The sequence below is a fragment of the Microcaecilia unicolor genome, chromosome 11 (assembly GCF_901765095.1).
Source record: "Microcaecilia unicolor chromosome 11, aMicUni1.1, whole genome shotgun sequence".
NCBI classification, from domain to species: domain Eukaryota; kingdom Metazoa; phylum Chordata; class Amphibia; order Gymnophiona; family Siphonopidae; genus Microcaecilia; species Microcaecilia unicolor.
The window spans coordinates 193,450,363-193,475,814 of NC_044041.1; the positions used below are offsets into that span (position 1 = coordinate 193,450,363).

General features: G+C 47.8%; 1 protein-coding gene across 5 annotated transcripts in view; it reads right to left on the reverse strand.

Annotated features, from left to right (window-relative positions):
* SYTL1 (synaptotagmin like 1) overlaps positions 1-23,481 on the reverse strand; it is a 67,418-nt gene extending 43,937 nt beyond the window's left edge. The window contains exon 1 of one of the 5 annotated variants that reach the window (XM_030218071.1): positions 23,078-23,481. The gene's annotated coding sequence lies outside the window, so the exon portion shown is untranslated. Of the gene's footprint in view, positions 1-12,378; positions 12,446-23,077 lie in introns of those variants that run through there. The other 4 variants (XM_030218067.1, XM_030218069.1, XM_030218070.1 and 1 more) reach the window with 4 other exon arrangements.
* Between the last annotated feature and the right edge of the window lie 1,971 nt (positions 23,482-25,452).

Sequence of the window (25,452 nt, forward strand, 5' to 3'; positions counted from 1 at the left end):
TAAAAAGATCTAACCTAAAAGGGAAGATGACAAGGAAGCAACTTAGTAAAGCAGCAATTAAGCTTGTATGACTGATACCTGGGAGATGTCCATAGGCAGAACAGACTCTATGGTGTTAAAAGTCCTTATTTGCCATCGCTCAACTTCCGAGAGACGGATGGTGGATTTTTTTTGCTGTCATTTCTTTATGTGTACTCAGTTAGGTTGTCCTGTTTTTAAGTGGCTTTATTTTTTATTTTTATCATTTGTTTTACTGTAAACTGCCGAGATCCTTTTTGGCTAGGCGGTATAGCAAATTTTACTAACTACTAAGCTTAGCTTGCGTTATCTGCAACAGGGTCCATTTTATTCCTGTGGGCCCTGCTTAGGATAACTCGAGCTTAGCTTTAGCAAAAGACTCCCTAAATTAATAAAGACTCTCCCTGAACCCAGGTCAGTTCACGATTGGACTTTCTAAAGATGCAACCATGGTAATGATGCATGTGGTGTCTGTTATTTCATGTGCCTGCATGTAGCTGATACAGCCCGAGTGAAGCAACATTTTGCTCCTCAACAGACCACACACAAAGCCAGCTTCCTGTTGCCAAAGAGAGCAGATACGAACCCGAGGGCCGTCCAGTGTCCCAATGCCAACCAAAGCCATCAGAAAAGGAAAGAACCGCATTTACGATTCCACTGTAACATCTCCTCCATCTTCTAGTTCTCCACAAGTCAGAGGATAAAAGCATGGTGGTAGCTATGTGCCAGTTCAGTGATTGGAACTGTGCTGCAATTTCCCCACTAGGGGTCACTGTGTGGAAATGGTTTCTGTGAGAGAGCTCACAACTCCAAAGGTCTCAGAAATCTTTTGTTAAGGTGGTTGAAAGGATGCCTTTTAGTTTTCACTATTGTTAAAAGGAAAGCAATGCAAGGTGCCAGATTTACCTGACAGGACTGACCTTGCACAGAATTCTGCTCGCAGGATTCTGCTCATCGCTGCCCTACCCTCTGAGGGAAGCAAGTAGCTCTTCAGGATGTGGTTACTAAAAAAAACAAACAAAAAAGTAAATAAAAAACAAAAAAGCAGCTCCCAGGCAGTGTATCGAAAGCTGAGGAGATCAGTGTAATGCAGAGCAAGGCAGCCAATCCTGAGATTTCATCCAGCACTGATGTGGTCCACAGGTGTAGCTGGGGGGGGGGGGGGTGCAAGGCGAGCGGTTGATCCCCCAAATGGATTTTGAATGAAATGGCCTCTGTGGAGGAGTAGCCTAGTGGTTAGTGCAGTGGACTTTGATCCTGGAGAACCAAGTTCGATTCCCACTGCAGCTCCTTGTGACTCTGGGCAACTCACTTAAACTACCATTACCCCTGGTACAAAATAAGTACCTGAATATATGTAAACCGCTTTGAATGTAGTTGCAAAAACCTCAGAAAGGCAGTATATCAAGTCCCATTTCCCTTTCACCCCTGTCCCTTATGACATCACAATATCAGAAGTGAGCCAAGTATCGGGCAATCAAGCCATTGTGACATCACTGATGAGGTTGGCTCTTATTGGTGGAATAAGTGGAGGAGTAACCTAGTGGTTAGTGCAATGGACTTTGATCCTGGGGAACTGAGTTCGATTCCCACTGCAGCTCCTTGTGACTCTGGGCAAGTCACTTAACCCTCCATTGCCCCTGGTACAAAATAAGTACCTGAATGTATGTAAACCGCTTTGAATGTAGTTGCAAAAACCTCAGAAAGGCGGTAGATCAAGTCCCATTTCCCTTTCCCTACATGGATTGTCCCTTCAGCCTCACACTGGTGCCCCCCCCCCCCCAATGACAAAACCTGGCTATGCTTCTGATGTGGTCCCCAGGAGTTCTGGTGACAGCGTATCATAGAGTCAATAGCATCAATATGCAGTTAATGGCCACCCTGAAACTACGGCTTCCATTTAGGTCCTTGATATTCAGTTACACCTGTTTTGAAATCAGGTTCCTGCCAGTGTGAACCTGGTCACTGCCAGGGCAAATTCACATGCTGCCAGCGTTTCCTGGATCCTCTCCATCGGCTCCACCCACTTCGCCGCCTATTATGGGCCAGTGCGAAGCTCTGCTATACCGTATCTCCTACCCTGAGACGGCTCTGTGTACGCAGGAGTCTCTGAGTCACAGTTGCGTTCACTCTCTCTCTCTCTCACCACATCCTACTGCCAGACTCCCAACCTACACACATCCACCTTAAACAAACAATTCTGTGCAGACACTGCACCCTGCAGCAGTCACAAAAAGTCATATACACCTAAACACACATTCAGACACTTCAGGGGAGTCTGTCTATGCAGAAACATCTGTAAGGAAGAGTTAAAAGTCATGCCCCAGACAGGGCGATGCTCAGAAGTAAACGCAGGCGCTAGAGGCGATTAGCGCCGGCTTAGCGCCCGCATTTACCAGCAGAGTAATGCTGGAAGACTCCCTACTGCTGCATCTAATGAGCACCACCACGCTCATGCAAATACATGCAAAGAGGGGACATTATGCATTCTCGCCGCAAGTGAGCCCATCCCACTGCAAATCCTGTGCCAGCTCGGTGCTGGCGTAAAAGCAGGAGAAGGTTGGATGTTTTCTGCTGCAGTCCTGGTGCCGGGTCAAATCCACTTTTCTGTAGGCCTGGAGACGCTTGCGATTGCTGCGAGCTATGTGAACAGAGGCTGAATCTTTTAATTTTGTTGCAGATTATTAACTTTACTGGACCATTTCTAGATACCCCCCCCCCCCCAGGCCTTTAGTGTTGGTCTACTGTCTTCTCTCTTTCTCCTCTCTCCCCCCCCCCCCCAAGGCTTAATGCACAACTCTTCAGAGCATGCACCAGCCACTATCCACCCGCTTTGCTTCCTCATGATCGAAGCCAACAGCGCACATATCATTTGCATACTATTAGCTTCAAGATATTTTTGGGCGCTGAAAACGTGGTAAACATAGTAACATAGTAGATGACGGCAGAAAAAGACCTGCACGGTCCATCCAGTCTGCCCAACAATTTAAACTCATATGTGCTACTTTATGTGTACACCTGACCTTGATTTGTTTCTGCCATTTTCAGGGCACAGACAGTAGAAGTCTGCCCAGCACTAGCCCCGCCTCCCAACCACCAGCCCTGCCTTCCCCCACCGGCTCTGCCATCCAATCTTGGCTAAGCTTCTGAGGATCCCTTCCTTCCAAACAGGATTCCTTTATGTTTATCCCACGCGTTTTTGAATTCCGTTACCGTTTTCATCTCCACCACCTCCCGCGGGAGGGCATTCCAAGCATCCACCACTCTCTCTGTGAAAAAACTCCAGCACTGTTCCATATAGCGCCCGGAGTTATAAGTATCCACCCCAGAGTAGAAGAGGGACAGAGAAGCGCTAATAAGATTTTGCATCAGTATAAAACAGGGGGGTCTAAACCCAGCCTTTGGGACACAACCAAGCCAGTCTGGTTTTCACGATAGCCACAATGATTATGTACAAGGTATATTTGCATGCACTCCCTCCACTGTATGCAAATCTAACTCATGCATATGCATTGTGTGGATATCATGAAAACCTGACTGGCTGGGTGTGTTCCGAGGACTGGGTTGAGAACCCCTGGTATAAAATAAGGGGAGTGTATCCGAGGGCCAGAGTGAGCATGAGAGATGGAAGGACTAAGGCCGCCCAACCCAGTCATCCCACAAGAGCAGATGCAAAGCCTCAAGAGCAGGGGTTTCTCAACCCAGTTCTGGGGGAACCCCAATCCAATCTGAATTTCAAGATATCCAAAATGTATATGCATGAGATATTTAAATAGAATAGAGGCAGTGCATACAAATATATCTCTCATGCATATTCATTGCGGATATCTTGAAAACCAGACTGGCTTGCGGTTTCCTGAGTTGAGAAACCTTATTCCAGAGAGTAGCAGCATTCCCAGGAGTTTTGGAAGTTTGGGACAGTTAGAGAGAGCACATAAGTTTGCTAGAGAACCACAGGGAGCCAGGAGGTCCAGCCAGGGGAAGCAGGAGTCCATACTGAGAAAAACCACACTGGGTCAGACCAATGGTCCATCTAGCTCAATATCCTACTTCCAACAGTGGTCGATCCAGGTCACAAGTACCTGGCAGAATCCCAAAAAGAGTAGCAAGATTCCATGCTACCAATCCTAGAGTAAGCAGTGGCTTCCCTCATGTCTATCTCAATAGAAAACTATGGACTTTTCCTCCAGGAACCTGTCCAAACCTTTTTTAAAGCCAGATAATGCTAACCGCTGCAATCACATCCTCCGCAATGAGTTCCAAAGCTTAGCTTTTCATTTTAGAAATATTACCAACTTCATTGAGTGTTCCATAGTCTTTGTAATTTTTGAAAAAGTAAAAAAAAATCAATTCACTTTTACCCGTTCTACGCATTACTATGGAAGGTGCACAAAAAAATGAATGCACAGCGCTAAATCACTTCCTCCATCACGTAATTTTAGAGCACCAGAATGTGTGGTAGCTAACACAGTAGGGATATGTACTAATCTTTTATCAAAGCAGGGTTCTGTTCCCTGAAAACGTCCCCTTTAGATTCTGAAACACTTGATAAACAATGGTTGAACATTCTGCTTTTATATTTTGTAAAACCGATGCAACGTTTACCAGCGTCTTTCTGTTGCAAACAGGAAGCAGAAGAATCACAGGTGGTGTCCTGGATAGATTCATACGTTAAGGAGGTAATTTCAAAACAGCTTGCATAGTTGTGAAGCATGTGGGCAATTTTAACAGCCTTGTGTATGTTACTGAAACTTTCCGAGAGATAACCATACATGATAATTAGCCTAAAGCGCAGACATTACAACTGCCCATAGATTTTGGGCTGGGTTCAGTAAAAGGCACCGAAAAATAGGCAAGAATTCACACGAGCAAAATATTCAATACTTGAAAATTAATCAAACATATAAATGGCGAGTGACCGTACTCACTCGCAAATGCGCAGTAGAGACTTCCCTCTCTACCCCGCCCCCGCGTCAATACTTGATGACGGGGGCGGGACAGAGAGGGAAGTCTCTACTGGCATGCTGCAGACATCAGAACCGCTCCCCCTCCCCCGGAATCGCCGCCGCCCCTCCATCTGGCCCGAGCACTGTGAACTTACATCACCACGCAGCAGCAGGCACATCAGCAAAGCTGCCGTCAGGCTTCCTTCTCTGCCTTTGTCCCGCCCTCGCCGACGTTACGTCACACGAGGGCGGGACACAGGCAGAGAAGGAAGCCTGCCCTGACGGCAGCTTTGCTGATGTAAGTTTACAGTGCTGCTCGGGCCGGGTGGAGGGGCGGCGACTCCGGGGGAGGCGGGGCGGCGCCAACCTTGGGGGGGGGGAGGAAACCCCCCCATTCCAAAAGTAGGCCGTTTTCACGGGCTCAACAGCTAGTATAAAATAATATACACACGTGGCAACGCTCTGAATGGGGGAGGGGGAGGAAAAACAAGTACTAAAAAAAGTGCGAAGAAAAAAAAAAAACTCAGAAACTTAGCTCAAGCCTTCACTATGGGGTCATTGTACTAAGATGCACTGAAAAATGGCCTGTAGTAGGTAGTGCAGGCACAGGTTTTGGCCACGCGCAGAATCATTTTTCAGCGCACCTGTAAAAAAAAGGCCTATTTTTTGTTTGTTTTTTTTTTGTCGAAAATGAAAATTGCCGCGTGTCCATTTTGGGTCTGAGACCTTGCCGCCAGCCATTGACCTAGTGGCAAAGTCTCACGCGGTAACCGGACGGTAATGACCTACACACGCCGAATGCCACTTGGCGCACGACCGATACGCACGGCAGAAAATAAAAATTATTTTTCGGATGTGCGTATTGGACACGTGGCAAAAATGAAATTACCGCAAGAGCCACAAGGTAGCTATGCGGTAACTCCATTTTGGTGCACATTGGGCTTGCATAGACTCTTACGCAGCTTAGTAAAAGGGCCCCTGTATTAACTAGAGAACAACGTACCATCACAGGTCACAAAATAACATAAATCTCTCAATTTTCAGAGTGAAAACCACATACAAAAACGCAGGCATTAATGCTCCAAAAAATTACATTTTAACAGTTCAATAACTTTATCAGTTCAAGCTGACACTATTTTGTAATCCATATCTCACACACTGTCTTAATTTCTTCAAACGACAGTGAACATGAAACTTGTATCCATCATCCACATTTGTCCCCAGTACCCAACAGGGAATCCCCGTTTTGCCGAAGCTGCTGACTCCCAAGATGGACCCCTAGCATCGGGTAACTATGATTTGGATTATTCTTCCCAATGTGCATCACTTTGCATTTGGTCACTTAAAATTTCATCTGCCATTTGGATGCCCAGTCTTCCAATTTCCTAAGGTCTTCCTTCAATTTTTCACAGGCCGCACATGTTTTAACAACCTTGAACAGTTTTGTATCATCTGCAAATTTAATCACCTCACTTGTCGTTCTGATTTCCACATCATTTATAAATACGTTAAATATCACTGATCCCGGTACAGATCCCTTTGGCACTCCACTATTCATCCTCCTCCATGGAGAAAAACTTTAGAAACTCATGCAAAAGCCACGACAAAGAAGATGTTCAACATGATGTGGGTACTGAAAAGAGTAAAACCATTCCTCCCACAGAAAACTTTCCGCAATCTAGTACAATCCACAGTTCTTACCCATGCCGACTACTGCAACAGCATCTTCATCGGTTGCAAAGCCCAAATCATGAAAAAACTCCAAACCGCCCAAAACACAGCAGCCAGACTCATTTTTGGCAAATCACGATTCGAAAGCGCAACACCACTTCGAGAAAAACTTCACTGGCTCCCTATCAAGGAACGAATAAACTTCAAAGCCCACACAATGATCCACAAGATCCTTAATGGCGAAGCCCCAAGCTACATGTACAACTTGATCGATCTTCCAGCCAGGAACTGGTCCAAATCTTCTCGAACATATCACAACCTTCATCTTCCCAACTGCAAAGGCCTCAAATACAAAACCTACTACGCATCCAACTTCTCTGTTTTAGGCAGTCAACTCTGGAACGCTTTACCTAGACATATCCAAAAAAACAATGAACACCTACCCTTCCGAAAGCTGCTGAAGACTTACCTCTTCAAACAAGCCTACCCAAACGACCCAACTTAAATCTCGAACCTAATCCACACCACCAGCACTACCCACACTCCAATCCTTTCTCCACATCTTTTACTATTGTCCCACTCTATATAACTGTGCTATCTCTGTGATACATGTACCTTACTTTGTATTATCATTGTGATACATTGTACCATACTTTGTAAGCCGCACTGAACCTGCTATCGAGCGGGAAAGAGTGGGGTATAAATGCTACAAATAATAATAATAATAATTTAACCCTACCCTCTGTTTTCTGTCCAATAACTAATTCCTAATCCACAGAAGCACATTGCCTCCTATCCCATGACTTTTTTTAAAAAATTTGTATGAAGTCTTTATTAAACTTTTTCAAACCAACAGCTGAAGACGCATCAAGCCAAAACAAGCAAACATCAAGGCTGCTGGCAAACAGTACCAAAACAACCTCCATTGTAGTAGTGTACAAAAAGGTAATCTTAACTTCAAAATATTTTAAGCATTTTCTTATACAAATCTCCCCCTTGCCCATCCCCCCCCCCTCAACGTTACCTTATACCTCAGCTTACCCCCAACTTACCTATCCCATGACTTTTTAATTTTCTCAGGAGTCCTCTTATGAGGAACTTTGTCAAACGTTTTCTGAAAATCTAGATACACTACATCAACCGGCTCACCTTTATCCACATGTTTATTTACGCTTCAAAGACATGAAGCAAATCGGTGAGGCAAGACTTCCCTTGGCTGAATCTATGATGCCTTTTAGCCTTCTTTATCAATGCTTTGCATCTGACTTGCCATTGCTTAATGTTGCTTCTTATTTTCTTTATTCAGGTCCTTTTTCCATTCTTAGAAGGATGTTCTTTTGGCTCTAATAGCCTCTTTTACGTCACCTGTTAATCTTTCCACCTTCATACATACGTGGAATACATCTGGTCTGGGCTTCCGGGATGGTATTTATAAACAATGCTCCTGATCTCCTTATGCTCCTGATCTCCTTATGTATACAACTTCGACAGAAAGAATATTAAAACCAAAAAAAAATGTAGGAAGTGGATATTTTGTTTAAATGTTTACAGATCACTGTTGAACAAACAAGACTGGTTTTCACATTTCAGATGATAAAGGTGTCTGAACAGGCAACACCAGGTCCCTCTCTTCAGGATATTTTGCTTCCCTCTAGCAGCAGTGCAGTCAATAAGAGGAGACATAGATGCTGTGACCTTCCAATAAAAGAAAAGGTGCCAGGGGGTCCGGGGCAGTCTTCACCTTCCGCTCTGGCTGCAGTGGGCAGAAGGAAGCAGCCCTGCCACAGTCAAAAGGTTCTAAGGTCAGTGAACTGGTAGAAAAAGCAGTGGCCAGCACCCTCTCAGGAAATGCCCTCTCCCAGAAGGAAAACATTTGGTCAGGGTGGGGAGAGAGAGAGAGAGAATGAGAGAGAGAGAGAGAGAGAGAGAGAGAGAATGACAGAGAGAGAATGACAGAGAGAAAGAGAGAGAGAATGACAGAGAGAGAGAATGACAGTGAGAGAGAGAGAGGGAGGGAGCTGCCTTTGCCATACAGAAGCACCCAGCAGGCAGACCTCATCTTGCTGGGACAGTCACTTCATTGATGGCTAATCTTAGAAACACAGGCAACAGTGACACCCTGTCCCAGCCATAGCTGCCGAGAGGGGGGCAGGGGGAGCAAAATTCCCTGGGCCTCCAGGGGGGGGCCAGCACAGGGGTCTCTCTCTCTCCTGCTCCTGACGGGACCCGTGTGATCGCATCTCAACAGGAGCAGGACAGAGAAAACTCCAGTGCTGGGCCCCCCCCCCTTGCATTGCCCCCAGGCCACATGTGCTCAGTTCTGAGACCGAGCACATGCGACCTGAGGAAAGCAGCCGCAGGGGTAGGCAGTGCTGGGCAAAGGAAGGAGCCGCGGGGCCAGCCAAGGTACTTCGGGTGGGTGGGAGGGAGGGAGGAGGGCAGCAGTGACGATTTGGGGGGGGGGGATGGCAGCGATGACGAGTCTGCCCTTAGCCTGGTGGTGGCAGCCCTGCCCCTGGCCCGGCTCAGTCTCTTGGCGGCCCTGGTCCCAGCGCCTTGTAACTCAGAACCCAAACTAATAAATGACCACACATTGACTTTGTAATTAGTGGAGCAACTTGGCTGCAGCTTTATTACAAACACATGACTGTATTTGATACAATCAAACACAGGATACCTGAGCCAACTGTAAGCTCTTAAAAGCTACAATCAAAGCACCCAGTCCACCGCCATAAGCAAGACTGACCAATGCGCTATAGGCTATTCCAGGACGCTTCCGCTGCGCTGCAGGGTGCGTCCAACCCAGGTGCAGCAAACCCATCTGCACCAAACTGCAACTTGATGACTTAGCACACCTCCAATCACTCAGACACGGGTATTCCCACACTTCAAGCTGCAACATGCGTAAATTAACATCCTATATAATAATTTGCACCTCCAACGCTCTACGTCTGGATGCCTGGGTTCATAACATCCATAACCACTCATTGCCCCGCCCTCATGTCAAAACGTAATGACATCAGAGGGCGGAACAGTGAGAGGGAAGGGAAGCCAGTGCCAGCCAGCCAGCCAGCTAGAGAACGTTCAGGTACAAATCGAGGGGAGGAGAGAATCACGAGGGGAGGGAGGGTGGGAGGAAGGGAAGGGGAGGGGAAGGGAAGGCAGGGCAGAGGAGAATGGATGGGATGGGATGGGATGGGATGGGAGGACAGTAGAGGAGAGAATCGCAAGACATCGAGGGCATCGAGGGGAGGAAGGAAGGGAAGGGGAGGGCAGAGGAGAATTGATGGACATGGATGGGATGGGAGGACAGTAGACGAGAGAATTGCAGGACACGGATGGGAGGGCAGGGAAGAGGAGAATCGCTGGACATGGAGGGGAGGGCAGGGGAGAGAGAGAAAAAAAAGCTTACATGACAGCCTTCCTAGGGCCCGTTTCATTGTTGAGGAAACGGGCATGGTTCCACTAGTATTTAATAAATAAAGCAAGAGGTGGGTGGGAGGGTAGGCTGCTTTCACCTGTGACCTCAGAGAAGAAGAGGGCACGCCCAGTAAATGCTGTGGTCTCTAAAGCCCGCGTCTCTGGCCCCTCCTACCCGGTAGGGAGCCCTTCCAGGGGCAAGCTCTCTTCCGGCTGCCGAGGCTCCCTGCCTATCACAGCTCACCCTCCCTCTCAGCCGGGGCGCAGGTGCTCTGGTGCACGGCGCCATTTTACGGGTGACTCTGGCCCTCCACCTTGTTATATAGGTAGGCAGAGACTCCCTCAGCCAGTTCATTCACTTGAGGAGGAGAAAGAATGGAACTGGATTTCTATGCTTAACTGGAATGGTGGATAGCAAGGAGAGGCTTCAGGAAGAAATAGGGCTTAGGTTTTCAACCCAGTCAGGTTTTCAGAATATCCACAATGAATATGCCTGAGACAGATTTGCATAAAGTGATTTCATTATATGCAAATCTCTCTCCTGCAAATGCATTGTGGATATCCTGAAGACCAACCTGGCTGTGTCTTTCATTAGGGATATCCTGAAAAGCCGACTGGCTGGTGGGTCCCCAGAACAGGTCTGAGAACTATCAGGATAGATGACTTCCCCAAGAATCCCAACATCCCGGTCTGCCTGTTCACTCCTTCCTCTTTCCACTGCCACTCTCATAAAATCTAGCATGCAAGATAACTGCTAGATCCATCCAGAGCACAGGGCAGGTCTTAACCTGTGTCCCAGTCTCCAGAGGCAACGCAACAAGCTTAAGCAAGTATGTATGCCATTTATCTAGTGTTCTGGGTGGGAGCTGGGCAAGGCACTGCCATGCCAGCAAAGCTTCCTTGGGAAATTCTTGCTCAGCCTTTGGAAGGGTTGTGAAGCAGATGAAGGTTATTAGGGTTGCAACTGAGCTCTTACCAGTGTTCTCCACAGCCGGATTCAGAGATCCAGGTGACCAAAGGCAGACAAGCAGAATTTCCAGTTTTTCAAGCGTCTGCTGAGCAAGTAACCACTATCCCTTCATTCCTAAGGCCTCAGTGCCGATCTTCTCAGGGAGGACGCAGTTCCCAGCATTTCTATTTAGAGGGGACATGGGTATCCTACTTTCTGGGACCGGTAACCACTCAACCCCTCTCCAGCTCTGGCTGAGAGATTACAACGCCCTGTCCCTGCCCCAGGAGGTGACAGACCACAACCCTCACACTCCAGGAGAGATTCGCACCCTGACAAAAATGAAAGAAAAGGACAGGTGTGGGGAGTACTAGAGAGCTGGAAGAAGGGAGGAAATGGAGAAAAAGTAACAGAAAATTCGGCCACTAGGATCCTCTTCCATGCTTCCAGATTCGACCATGTCACACCCCTTCTCATTCAATTGCACTGGTTACCGATCTCTTCTCATATTCACTACAAAATTTTGGTTCTCTCCCATAGGGCTTTCTACTTTTCATAGTAACATAGTAGATGACGGCAGAAAAAAACCTGCACGGTCCATCCAGTCTGCCCAACAAGATAAACTCATACGTGCTACTTTTTGTGTATACCCTACTTTGATTTGTACCTGTCCTCTTCAGGGCACAGACCGTATAAGTCTGCCCAGCACTATCCCCGCCACCGGCTCTGCCACCCAATCTCGGCTAAGCTCCTTAGGATCCATTCCTTCTGAACAGGATTCCTTTATGTTTATCCCACGCGTGTTTGAATTCCGTTACCGTTTTCATTTCCACCACCTCCCGCGGGAGGGCATTCCAAGCATCCACTACTCTGTCCGTGAAAAAATACTTCCTGACATTTTTCTTGAGTCTGCCCCCCCCCCCCCCTTCAATCTCATTTCATGTCCTCTCGTTCTACCGCCTTCGCATCTCCGGAAAAGGTTCGTTTGCGGATTAATACCTTTCAAATATTTGAACGTCTGTATCATATCACCCCTATTTCTCCTTTCCTCCAGAGTATACATGTTTAGGTCCGCAAGTCTCTCCTCATACATCTTGTAACGCAAATCCCATACCATTCTCATAGCTGTTCTTTGCACCGCTTCAATTCTTTTTACATCCTTCCTTTCTTCCCTAATCTCATATACCCCCCCCCCCCCCCCACACTCCTCTGATCACTTCATGAATTGAATTGCACCTCAAAAAGAATCTCATCTGGATTCTACCCCTTTCCAGGCCTTTTTCTGGATTACCCCCTCCCTCTAGAATTCTCTTCCTGTGCCTATTCACCTTGGGTAGTCCTTACCCTAAATTCAAGGCCTTTCTGAAGACATACCTATTTGAAATGGCTTTTTCCACCTCCCCGGGCCCAGCAGCTCCCTCCGAATCCACTAGCCTTCTGTCTTAAAATCCCCTTCCTCCTTCATATCTTTTCTTTTTATAATGGTGTTCCTTTCTGAACTCTATTTATTTTAATTACTATGTACATCACCTTGTTATCTGTGTGACGAAAGGCAACTAATTAAATGTCAATAAATCAAATTTAAGAACAAAAGATTAAAAGGCATGAATGTGCGAGTGAAAGACTTTCTGCAGGTGACAAGGCGATCAACCTGCACTCCAGTTTCATGCATAAATCATAAATTCCCCACCACTTCAAGCACCCTAAAGTGTGCAGGAGTAGCCCAATGTTGGAACAGCAAGCTGAGGACCAGGGAAGCCAGGGTTCAAATCCCGCTGTAGCTCCTTGTGACCCTGGATGTCACTTAACCCTCCATTGCCCCAGATTGTAAGCCCACTAGGAACGGAGAAAGTACCTGCATATAACACAAGCCACTTTGGGGTTTTTTTCCACAGAAAGGCCAACTATCAAATGCAAGACCCCTTTCAACTCACTTTGGTGTCCTTTTACAAAGGTGCGCTGAAACAATAGTCTGCGGTAGTGTAGATGCGCGTTTTGGGTGCGCGCAGAATCATTTTTCAGCGCACCTGTAAAAAATGCCTTTTTTAAAAAATTTTTGCTGAAAATGGACGTGCGGCAAAATGAAAATTGCCACGCGTCCATTTTGGGTCTGAGACCTTACCGCCAGCCATTGACCTAGTGGTGAGGTCTCGTGCGGTAACCGGGCGGTAATGGTCTGTGCGCGTAAAATGCCGATTACCGCCCGTGTGCCAGAAAATTGAGTCTGCAAATAGGTGGGAAAATGTGGGATACAAATTCAACAAATAAATAAATAAATAAAATAAAAAGTCCTAAAATCCTAAATCCTAAAAGGGAACTTTAAAACAATACAGGAACGTAAGACCTTTGAAGTCAGAATGATTAAATATTTTGACACCCACCAGACAGGACTTAACAAAAGATCTGGGTTTTCTAGCCCATTATAAACCATAAAATTGTACTGCTTTGACATCCTCCTGTCTCCATGCATATCTCCCTGTCTCTCAACTACCCACCCCCATCCTGTTAGACTGTCATTGAAATGCTTTGATGTTTCACTCCCGTCTCCATGCAAATAGACTGTCACTGAAATGCTTTGATGTTTCACTCATATATACTGTCATCTACCAACATTTGCTTATTTCCGATCTGACGAAGAAGGGCAACCTTCGAAAGCTAATCAAGAAATGTATTAAGTCATGTCCAATAAAAAAGGTATCATCTTATTTTCTTTTCCATGTTTTATTTTGTTTGATTTCTATAGATTCTACATGGAATGTTACTATTCCACTAGCAACATTCCATGTAGAAGTCGGCCCTTGTAGATCACCAATGTGGCCGCGCAGGCTTCTGCTTCTGTGAGTCAGACTCACAGAAACAGAAGCCTGCGCAGCCTTCTATATGGAATGTTGCTAGTGGAATAGCAACATTCCATGTAGAATGTCCAATAGTATCTATTTTACTGTCATAGTAATGCTTGAATGTTTTCACTTATATACACTGTCAGCTAGCACATTTGCTTATTTCCGATCTGACGAAGAAGGGCAACCTTCGAAAGCTAATCAAGAAATGTATTAAGTCATGTCCAATAAAAAAGGTATCATCTTATTTTCTTTTCCATGCTTTATTTTGTTTTATTTCTATTGATGACCTTTTCGAGAGGTAAAAGAGCCTGTGGCTTTGGTGTTTACTGTGGTGTGAACTAGGCCGTGTTTTGCTCAGGTTCCCCGAATCAGCCACCTACAGACCCCTCTTCAGAGTGTCTGTGGTGAAAATTAACAGCTTCTTAATAAGAAGCACAATCCAGAATCAAAGGACGCCAGCCCTAATAATGAAAAAAAAAACAAAACAAAACACCAACAAGCCACTTTCACTGACAAAACAAACGGTCCCTGCAGAATGAACCTGGCACAGCAACAGCGCTGCACATTGCCGACTGGTCCTGTGGGTGGGGGAGGGAGCAATTTTCAAAACCGCCACATTGCAACAAAGACCCTACAAGCTTTGAGCCAATTTTCAAACCAAAAGTGTGAAACCTGCTGCAGGTTTGAAAATGCCATCGACGGGCGTCTCCACAATGCGGTTAACAAGAGAGGAGGTACAAAAGAGTACGCAGACTTTCAGCTACATTCACAGGCTGATGCTCAGAAGCAAACGCGGGCAGTGAGTGGAGGAGTGGAGAGTGGAGGAGTGGCCTAGTGGTTAGGGTGGTGGACTTTGGTCCTGAGGAACTGAGTTCGATTCCCAGCACAGGCAGCTCCTTGTGACTCTGGGCAAGTCACTTAACCCTCCATTGCCTGCCGCATAGAGCCTGCCATGAGTGGGAAAGCGTGGGATACAAATGTAACAAAAAAAATGGAGGCCTTTGGCGCCGGACTAACGCCGCATTAATGAGCGCAGAACGCTCAGAGGATCTAGTGCAGGAAACGTGCGAACCAAAGATTAGCACAAATAGCATGCTAACGCAGTTAAATGGATGTTAATGAGGTCATTTCCTATTCCCTCCCAAAGCTCAGAGAACAGCACATAAAACGAAGTCGCCTTTGCCGCTGAAAAACAACGCCAGCTCAGAGCAGGCGTTAGTGTCGTTGAAGAGAAGATTTGTCACGATTCTCTCTTTAAAATCTGCCAGTTTTTCTTTCCTTTTGAAGCTGAAGGAAGCCTACGAAAGCCTCTCGGCGCCAGTAGTAAGGAACAAACGGGCGTGAATCCGAGCAAAGGCAAAAGTGAAAGCAGACGTTGGTGCCTGTTTCCTGCATTTAAATATAAGCCTTCCAAGTAAAAAAAAACAAGACGCCAACGTTTGCTTCATGTTTGGGTTTAGAAACCAAAAGGTAACCGAACAGCAGAGATCCACGAGACAAGCAGCAATACACAAGGAAGTGAGAACGAAGGAAGGCTAGACGACCCTCAGGATCAATGAAGTAAAAATCGTATTGCTATGGTGTGTATAAAAACACTACAAAATTAACATAAAATCAATACAATACACGATAATATCAGTGCTTAAAAATCAACAGTACACAATGAACGTAATATCGGTACTCTAGACTCGACTCGACACTGTGTTTCGGCATTTAACGTGCCTGCCTCAGGAGTCCGACAATGAATAAAAGGAGTCAAAATGTACTGCTGGGTGAAAAAAAAGCAAGGAGGTCTTTAAAAATACCGTGCATGCGTAAACTGATGCACTATGTAAACACCGAAGGCATCAGAAAACAAAAGACAAGTACTTCAAATGCGTCAGATAAGGCATCGGTGCTCACCCATTTGAAGTACTTGTCTTTTGTTTTCCGATGCCTTCGGTGTTTACATAGTGCATCAGTTTACGCATGCACGGTATTTTTAAAGACCTCCTTGCTTCCTTTTCACCCAGCAATACATTTTGACTCCTTTTATTCATTGTCGGACTCCTGAGGCAGGCACGTTAAATGCCGAAACACAGTGCCATGTCGAGTCTAAAGTACCGATATTACGTTCATTATGTACTGTTGATTTTTAAGCACCGATATTACTTTATTGTGTACTAGCTGTTCAGCCCATAAAAACGGGCTAGTATAGGAAGGGGAGAGGGTTGAAAAGCCCCCCACCCCACCGCCGCTCCACCTCCGAGTTGCCCCCCCCCCCCCCTGGAGCTGTCGCCACCCACCTTCCACCCGGTCGGGCCCTCGCTCCGCTATTGAAACAGCGAGGGCACGCAGCACACAGCTCTACTGCTGAGCTGCCGTGGCCTTCCTTCTTCTTCTCTGCCTGTGTCCCGCCCTCGTGTGACGTAACATCGTCGAGTGCGGGACACAGGCAGAGAAGAAGGAAGGCCGATGGCAGCTCAGCAGAGCTGTGTGCTGCGTGCCCTCGCTGTTTCAATAGCGGAGCGAGGGCCCGACCGGGTGGAAGGTGAGTGGCGGTGGCAACTCCGGGTGGGGGGGAGCGTTAGCGGCGGCGGTGTCCCTCGCAAATGTGCAGTAGAGACCCTCTCTGTTCCGCCCCCGTCATCATGTATTGACGCGGGGGCGGGGCAGAGAGGGTCTCTACTGCGCATTTGCGAGTGAGTACGACACTCGCCATTTATATATATTGATTGTTTTACACATATTTGAATTTTGTGCATTGATTTTATGTTAATTCTGTAGTGTCTTTAGACACACCATAGCAATACATTTTTTACTTCATTGATCCTGAGGTTCGTCTAACCTTTCTTCATTCTCACTTCCTTGTGTATTGGCATGTTTCTTCCCCCTCCCCCCACTTTCGCTTTTACAGTGCAAGTCTAATTTGAATATCATTTCCTTTGAGCATTGGATTACCACAAGAGTTCTGAGCATTGGCCTGTCTGTGAGGGCAATTTTCAGACAATTTACACATGCAAGTCATAAATCTGCCAATTTGTTTCAGACGATCCCCTAAATATTCTTCAATGGCTGCCTTTAAATCTTAACCCCAGTTTTTCCTGAAGTCTCTTATTGGTCCTGTCTGTGTGTCTTGCCACATTGTAAGCTCCTTGGAGCAGGGGCACATGGGTGGGGCACTGCAGGAAGGTGATGTAGCAGTAGCGGTAGACAGTGCAAGCATTTGCTTCACCCGATAACCCACTCCAACATTTTTAAAAAAATCTCGAGAATCCTGTGTACTTATCCCATGCCACCGGTCCACCCGCAGCACAGTGGTCCCTAAATTAAGCCCCATGGACTGGATGTGGCCCTTGGGCCAAAGGAGCCAACTTTTCAAAATGATTGGGGGTGCTAAACCCAATTGAAATTAACTCTCCCCGGACACAGTCAAGGAGTCTGCTGACTCAGTATTAAGGGTACTCAAGCACACACAGAGCTGACTCCTATGCCTTGGGCCAAGCTTTTCAGGCTGGTCATCGTTTTACAGTCCCCAGATCAGAACTTGTGACTCTGGGCAAGTCACTTAACCCTCCGTTGCCCCATGTAAGCCGCATTGAGCCTGCCATGAGTGGGAAAGCACAGGGTACAAATGTAACAAAAATAAAATAGATACTATTGGAGATTCTACATGGAATGTTGCTACTATTGGAGATTCTACATGGAATGTTGCTATTCCACTAGCAACATTCCATGTAGAAGGCTGCGCAGGCTTCTGTTTCTGGGAGTCTGCCGTCCTGCACATACGTGCAGGATGTCAGACTCACAGAAGCAGAAGCCTGCGCGGCCACATTGGTGATCTGCAAGGGCCGACTTCTACGTGGAATGTTGCTAGTGGAATAGCAACATTCCATGTAGAATCTTAAATAGTAGCAACAGTGGAGGAGTGGCCTAGTGTTTAGGGTGGTGGACTTTGGTCCTGGGGAACTGAGTGTGATTCCCACTTCAGGCACAGGCAGCTCCTTGTGACTCTGGGCAAGTCATTTAACCCTCCATTGCCCCCCATGTAAGCCGCATTGAGCCTGCCATGAGTGGGAAAGCGCAGGGTACAAATGTAACAAAAAAAAAAAGAACCAGCTCTGAGAAGGTGGGTTGTTTTTGGGTGGGGAAGGGGGCTCACCCATCTGTTCCATTCTGCCTCTTTCTCTCCCCCCCTGCAGTTTAGAGAAATCAACCAGCACATCATGCCCTCTCTATCCCTCCCTAATAGTAACCTTCTCCTTCCCTCTCCTGGGAAAATGGCAACCGCCGCAGGAATAAGGTAAGAGAGTGACTGGGCTGGGAACAGCCACTGCATCTGGAGCTCAGGACTGTGTAAACCTGCCAAAAGTGACTCCACCCAACTGCCTTTGATCCCTACCAATGCAGTCCAGCCCTGACTTGCACCTGTCATGGGTTGGGTATTGTTGCTAACTGGGGAGGAGGGGGGTAGATACAGGGCTTGGGGGCAGGGGCGTATCTGACTTTCCCTGGTAGAGGGGGCCAGAGCCCGGTGCGGGGGCCGTTTTTCACCCCCCCCCATAGGCTTCCATTGGCGGCACAGGGGGGTTGGCGGCGATAGCGGGGGCCAGGGCCAAATGTACGGGGGCCAGGCACCCGTTGGCCCCATTACAGATACGCCCCTGCTTGGGGGTATGTGTTGATGATCCTCCTGCTTTAAGGTTGCAACAACAGGGAGCATTTATGACTGTGAATGCTTTTGACTGCTGGGTTGCAAGACTGCAAGAGCCTGGGGGGGGGGGGGGGGGGAGGTTGCTGGTCCCTGCTCTCAGTGTTGTTGTATTTCTGGGAGCATGTGCACCCTGCTTCATGACTGCCGAACTGGGGGTAGAGAGTGGAGGAGAGGGAATGAGAGAGAAGGGCAAGAAAGGAAGGAGGAAGAAAGCATACAGCGAGAGAGAGGAGGGGGTCAAGAGGGCTTTGGAGTCAGTACACCAAGCCTCCAACTCCGACTCTTACTGATATCAGGCTTTAAGTTTTTTGTTCCGGATCTAAAGCACCGGTAAATATAATTTGCTTTAAATCCAGGACAAAATAGAAAATGATATATTATATAATATAATGTTTCCTTATTTACTGACTCTGACTCCACCCAAAATTGCTTCTGACTCAGACTCTTCAGCCCTGGTGTCAAGAGAGAAATGAGAGGGCAGGAAAGGGGGCATTGAGTGGAAGAGTGAAGCACAAAACCTTCCACTCCGCCAGGGAGAAGATGCAGGAGAAAACAGTGGAGGCAGGGTTATCTACCTCACTTCTGGGAACCTTGTCCCTTGCCTCCGTCCTGCTCTATCATTTGAAAGGGCCACACATGATCCCACTTTTCCCACCCCTGCTTAGCACTCTCTTCTCCGAGAGGGACTGAACTCCACATGGCCGTCTCTTTGATTTCAAATGCCTTATATGGCTCATCACATGAAAACTTGGTGATCCTTGAGCTACGATTCTTCCACTCACTCATTATGTTGGCACAGGCTCCAAGAACCAATGTTTTTGTGACGGAGTAGAACTCTGATGGGCTCAATCTATTGACAGTGAAAGCGTTGGGTGAATGAAGGGCACCCTAGTGACAGTAGTGATCATAGGTGCCAGCCAGGGGCGTAGCCATACACCCAATTTTGGATGGGCCTGGGCCAAAGATGGGTGGGCTGAAGGACTCCGCCTTGCAGTGGCATACCAAGAGGGGGCGGTGGGGGCGGTCCGCCCCGGGTGCACGCCGCTGGGGGGGGTGACGCGCGCCTGTCAGCTCTTCGTTTTCATGCTCCCTCTGCCCCGGAACAGGTTACTTCCTATTCCGGGGCAGCGGGAGCATGGAAACGAAGAGTCGACAGGCGCGCAGCACCCCCCCCCCTCAGCGGCGTGCACCCGGGGGGGGGGTTCTTTCGCAGGGGGGGGGGGTCGCGCTGCACCCGGGGGGTTATTTCGCCAGGGGGGGGGTCGCGCTGTTCCGGAGGGGGGGTGCTGCACTCGGGGGGCAGGGCGCATCGGCAATCCGCCCCGGGTGTCAGTGCCCCTAGGAACGCCACTGCCGCCTTGTCTCACAAGTGATTTGGTCTTTCCCTCTCTCACCTGTATACCATATGGTCTCTCAAACTCCCCCCCCCCCTCCCCTGCATACCTTTTAAATAGCAGATTTTCACCGGCAGCGAGCAGTAACTAATACACACTGCTCATATTGACCCCACAGCAACTTCCTGTTTCCGATAGGTGGGAATACATCAGAGGGAAGGCTGTGGGGCCACTGTGAGCAGGTATAGTCGCTGCAGGCAAAGATCTGCTATTTACAAGGTATGCAGGAGGGACAGTTGTTGACAGTTCTTGGCTGGTGGGGCTTGGGGATCCCTGCCAGCCACATCATAGGTGTGCTGCTACTGGGTGGGCCTGGGCCCACCCTTGGCTACGCCACTGGTGCCAGAGCAGATGCCTTCACTTAGGAGGGGACATTTGTGATGGGCTTAGCACCCCCAATCATTCTGAAAAGCGGTCTCCTATAACAGTTCTGTGCAGCAGTGGCATAGCCACAGCTGGGCCGGGGCCCACCCATTTAGGGCACAGGCCCACCCATCAGTAGCACATGTTTAGCAGTAGCTGGTGGGGATCCCAAGCTCCGCCAGCTGAAGACTTCCCCCTGATGGTAACGAAAACGCTACTCTCCATGATACTCGCACCTGCACATGCTCAGTTTTCAGCGTAAGCCTGCTGCAGACTGCCAAGGTGGAAAGAAGCGTTTTCCCCGCCAGCTGAGATATTTTTTTCGTGGGGGGGGGGGGGGGGGAGAACACTTGGTGCCCACCCACTTCTTGCCCAGGCCCACCCAAAATCTGTTGTCTGGCTACGCCCCTGCTGTGCAGGGTGTGGGGCAAGGCACAGAGGAACTTCAACTGTCGGTGATAACAAGGCAGAAGTTTTGGGAACCACATCAGTCCCTTTCTTCATATCTGCAAAGACCCCCCAGTTTTCTCCAGCACCAAATATGGCTACTTAGGGCCACTGTAACGGGTGAGCAAGGCGGCAACCACTACGTATACCAAGTTGGGCAGGGGGGAGGGGTGCAATTTATGTCACATCATCATTGAGTCAGCCTACAATTGCAGAGATGCCAAGTTGCCCAGTTTCAGGCTGGAGACTGGGCCAGTCCTGGCTTTGAACTTAAATCCCACAGCAATATGGGATTGTAAGTGGCTGATCCTGCCCGTTGAAATCAGTGCTGCAAGTCCCATTATGCACTAGGATGGGGTGGTCAGAAATCCAGGACTGTCACAAAATTCTCCAGCCTGGAACTGGGTAACTTGGCATTTCTGCAACACCATGATTACAGGAGTCCGGGAGAGAAAGGGGCACAATTTTGTCCAGTGACTTCTCTGTGCCTACTGGAACCACAGGATCCAACTTTTCAAAATTATTGGGGGTGCTAAGCCCAATGGAAATAACCCCTCTTTGGAAACATACATGGAATTTTCTCAATACTGGGGGGTGCTCAAGCACCCACAGAGCCGGCTCCTATGATTGGAACTGCAGCAGCAACAGTGCAGCTGTACAAAAATGAGGGGAGAGCAAGACTGTACCTATAATCTGCAGCCCTTGCTTCAGATGGGGGAAAGCATTAGCCTGCCAGATCTATGCAATGTATCAGTCGACATCAAGTTCCATTTTACTATATCACAAAACACATTGCCCACCCTGCAATATTTACAGAACAGACAGACTGCTGCACCTATGCTTCTCTCACTCCTGTAGGGGGGAACTTCTGTTGTCTATCCTACAGGGCTCTGCCACTCTCAGATGCGACCCACACCTCAAGTGAGAGAGAGGGAGGGAAGCGTCTCATCTGCCCGCAACCTCGGGGTCATCTTCGACTCCTCCCTCTCCTTCTCTGCTCATATCCAGCAGACTGCCAAAACCTGTCGCTTCTTCCTTTTCAACATCAACAAAATTCGCCCTTTCCTCACTGAGCACACCACCCGAACTCTCGTCCACGCTCTCATTACCTCTCGCCTCGACTACTGCAACTTGCTCCTCACTGGCCTCCCACTCAGCCATCTATCCCCCCTTCAATCCATTCAGAACTCTGCCGCACGTCTTATATTCCGCCAGAACCGATATACTCATATCACCCCTCTCCTCAAGTCGCTCCACTGGCTTCCGATCAGATACCGCATCCAATTCAAGCTTCTCCTCCTTACTTACAAATGCACTCACTCTGCTGCTCCACCCTACCTCTCTACCCTCATCTCCCCCTACGTTCCTGCCCGTAACCTCTGCTCATATGACAAATCCCTCCTCTCAGTACCCTTCTCCACCATTGCCAATTCCAGGCTCCGCTCATTTTCCCTTGCCTCACCCTATGCCTGGAACAGTCTTCCTGAATCCCAATGCCAAGCCCCCTCCCTACCCATCTTCAAATCCTTGCTTAAAGCTCACCTCTTCAATGCTGCATTCGGAACCTAACCTTTCGAGAAATATAGGTTGCCCCAATCTGTCTGACCTATATGATTAACTGTACATTTGTCTTTTAGATTGTAAGCTCTTCGAGCAGGGACTGTCTTTCCATGTTAAATTGTACAGCGCTGCGTAACCCTAGTAGCGCTCTAGAAATGTTAAGTAGTAGTATTACATATAGCAGTGATTTAACCAGAGCTGAGATTGTGATGTCATAATGCCTCATTCCACCACTGCCTAAGAGCCAACCTCATCAGTGACGTCACAATGGCTCGACTGTCCTATACTTGGCCCACTTCCCCCCTTAGTGTGAAGAGTTTCAGTCTCTGGTATCCAGAGCTGAGATTGTGATGTCATAATGCCTCATTCCACCAATGCCTAAGAGCCAACCTCATCAGTGATGTCACAATGGCTTGATTGTCCTATATTTGTCTCACTCTTATCTATTAGATTGTAAGCTCTTCGAGCAGGGACTGTCTTTCCATGTTAAATTGTACAGCGCTGCGTAACCCTAGTAGCGCTTTAGAAATGTTAAGTAGTAGTAGGAAGCAGGAAGGAACAGGTGCTCAGGATACATGCTATGAAACTGCAGCCTAAACCGAAGAAATACAGAGTGTCTGTTTGTTATAAACGCAGCAAAGAGACATTTGAGCTAACTTTGACAACAACTTAGTATCTGCAGCTAGTAAGCCTTCCTTTTCCTCCTCCTGGAATTCTTCACCCCACCCTCCTCTCTAGTGCGTTTCATAGGTAGAATGTTCAAGGAAACTTACCTGCCACCAGGTCACCCACAGCAAGCTCTTGGGTTTTGTTTTGGTTTTTCTCTCCTCAGGACTGTGCCATGCCAAGGGGAGGCAGAGCCAGCAGGGTCTCTAGAGCTTTGCTCACCTCCTGAAGTAGTTGACTCCGGCCTCTTCCTCCTGCTGCATGTTTGCTGTTTTGCAGCTCTGCTCTGCCACAACCACCTAAGGCTGACTCACCCACCCAGAGAAGGAAACACCTACCCGCAAGGGGAAGGCTGTGAGTAAAACAGGGCCTAGAGCCTGGGCTCACACTGGCTCCGGCTGCAGTCACCTCTGCAGACCAGAGCTGAAGTGTTGCACCCAGACGCAAGATTCTTGCTACATTTTGATGATTTGAGCCTCCTTAATCCCCAGGATAGTTTCCCTGTGTCTGTCACAGCACTGTCACCTCCCTGGACAGTCCTGATCCACCTATAAAACTCTTTGCCCAACTGATATTTATTTGTATTGTACTACTACTACTTAACATTTCTAAAGCGCTACTAGGGTTACGCAGCGCTGTACAAATTAACTTAAAAGGATATTCCCTGCTCAAAGAGCTTACAATCTAATAGATAAGAGTGAGACAAATATAGGACAATCAAGCCATTGTGACATCACTGATGAGGTTGGCTCTTAGGCATTGGTGGAATGAGGCATTATGACATCACAATCTCAGCTCTGGTTAAATCACTGCTATATGTAATACTACTACTACTACTTAACATTTCTAAAGCGCTACTAGGGTTACGCAGCGCTGTACAAATTAACTTAAAAGGATATTCCCTGCTCAAAGAGCTTACAATCTAAAGGACAAGTGAATAGTCAGTTCCATAGGGGCAGTCAAATTGGGGCAGTCTGGATTTCCTGAAAGGTAGGAGTTAGGTGCCGAATGCAGCATTGAAGAGGTGGGCTTTAAGCAAAGACTTGAAGATGGGCAGGGAGGGGGCTTGGCGTAAGGGCTCAGGTATTTGTATCCCACATTTTCCCACCTCTTTGCAGGCTCAATGTGGCTTACAATACATCATGAATAGTGGAAATAGGAAAAGAATAGACATTTGGCATTATAGAAGGTTTTTGGGTTACATGATAATGTTACAACATGATAGTAAAATAACAAGAAGACATTATGAGACAATTCTGGGTACATGTGGGGGAGTTCACGTGTGTTGATCTTTGTGGTATGTCTTGTTAAAGAGATGGGTCTTCTTCAGTAGTTTGCGGAAGTTGGTTAGTTCATAGATCGTTTTTAGGTTGCGCGGCAGCGCGTTCCAGAATTGCGTGCTCGTATAGGAAAAGGTTGACGCGTGCGGTAGTTTGTATTTTAGACCTTTACAGTTGGGGAAATGAAGATTAAGGAATGTGCGAGATGATTTTTTTCTTTCGCATTCCTGGGTGGTAAGTCGATCAGGTCTGACATGTAGGCTGGGGCATCGCCATGAATGATTTTGTGAACTAGGGGTTCCAAGGAAACCTTCTTGTTTGCTCAGTCATGTCCAGAGGACCTGTCCACTTGAGATAGATTTTTTTATAATGACTGAATTATAAACAAACTAGTAACGCATGCCCGTTTCTTACGGCAATGAAACGGGCACTAGCACGGTTTCCTTCCGGACCTCCTCCCCCCTCCCTACTCACCCCGTCGGCGTTCGTCCGCCGTTGTTGCGGACCTCGGCACACCACCTTCAATCTGCTGACATTGCTCCGCCCTCAACGTCATCACCTTTGATGCGAGGGCGGGGCCCCAACACAGTGTTTTCGGTGGCTTCACCACCACGGAGGCTTCGAACCGGAAGGAAGTGCCCGGAGGACCTGACAGTGACGTCAGTGTCCTCAGAACGTTGAGGGTGAGTTTTATTATATAGGATGCTTCCCTTATTCTTATGAAATTTATAACTATACTAGTAAAACATGCCCGTTTCTGGAGGAAATAAAACGGGCACTAGCAAGGTTTTCCTCCCGAACCCCCCCCCCTCCCTACCCACCCCTTCGGCGTTGTGAAGCTACTGACCGCCATTGCTCCGCACCTCGTCAACGCACGCCACCTTCATCCACTGACACCATTGCTCCGCCCTCGATCTTTGACGCCATTGCTCCGCCCTTGACGTCATCACGTTTGATGCGAGGGCGGGGCCCAGACACAGTGATTTCGGTGGCTTCACCACCACGAACCCTTCGAACCGGAAGGAAGTGCCCGGAGGACCTGACAGTGACGTCAGTGTCCTCAGAACGTTGAGGGTGAGTTTTATTATATAGGGTACAAATGGTAGCAGGAGATGGGATGTGATATATTACCTTTTAGTTTAGGTATAATATACTTGAACATAAGGGGGTCTTTTACCAAGTTACCCATTCCAGGAGGGAGA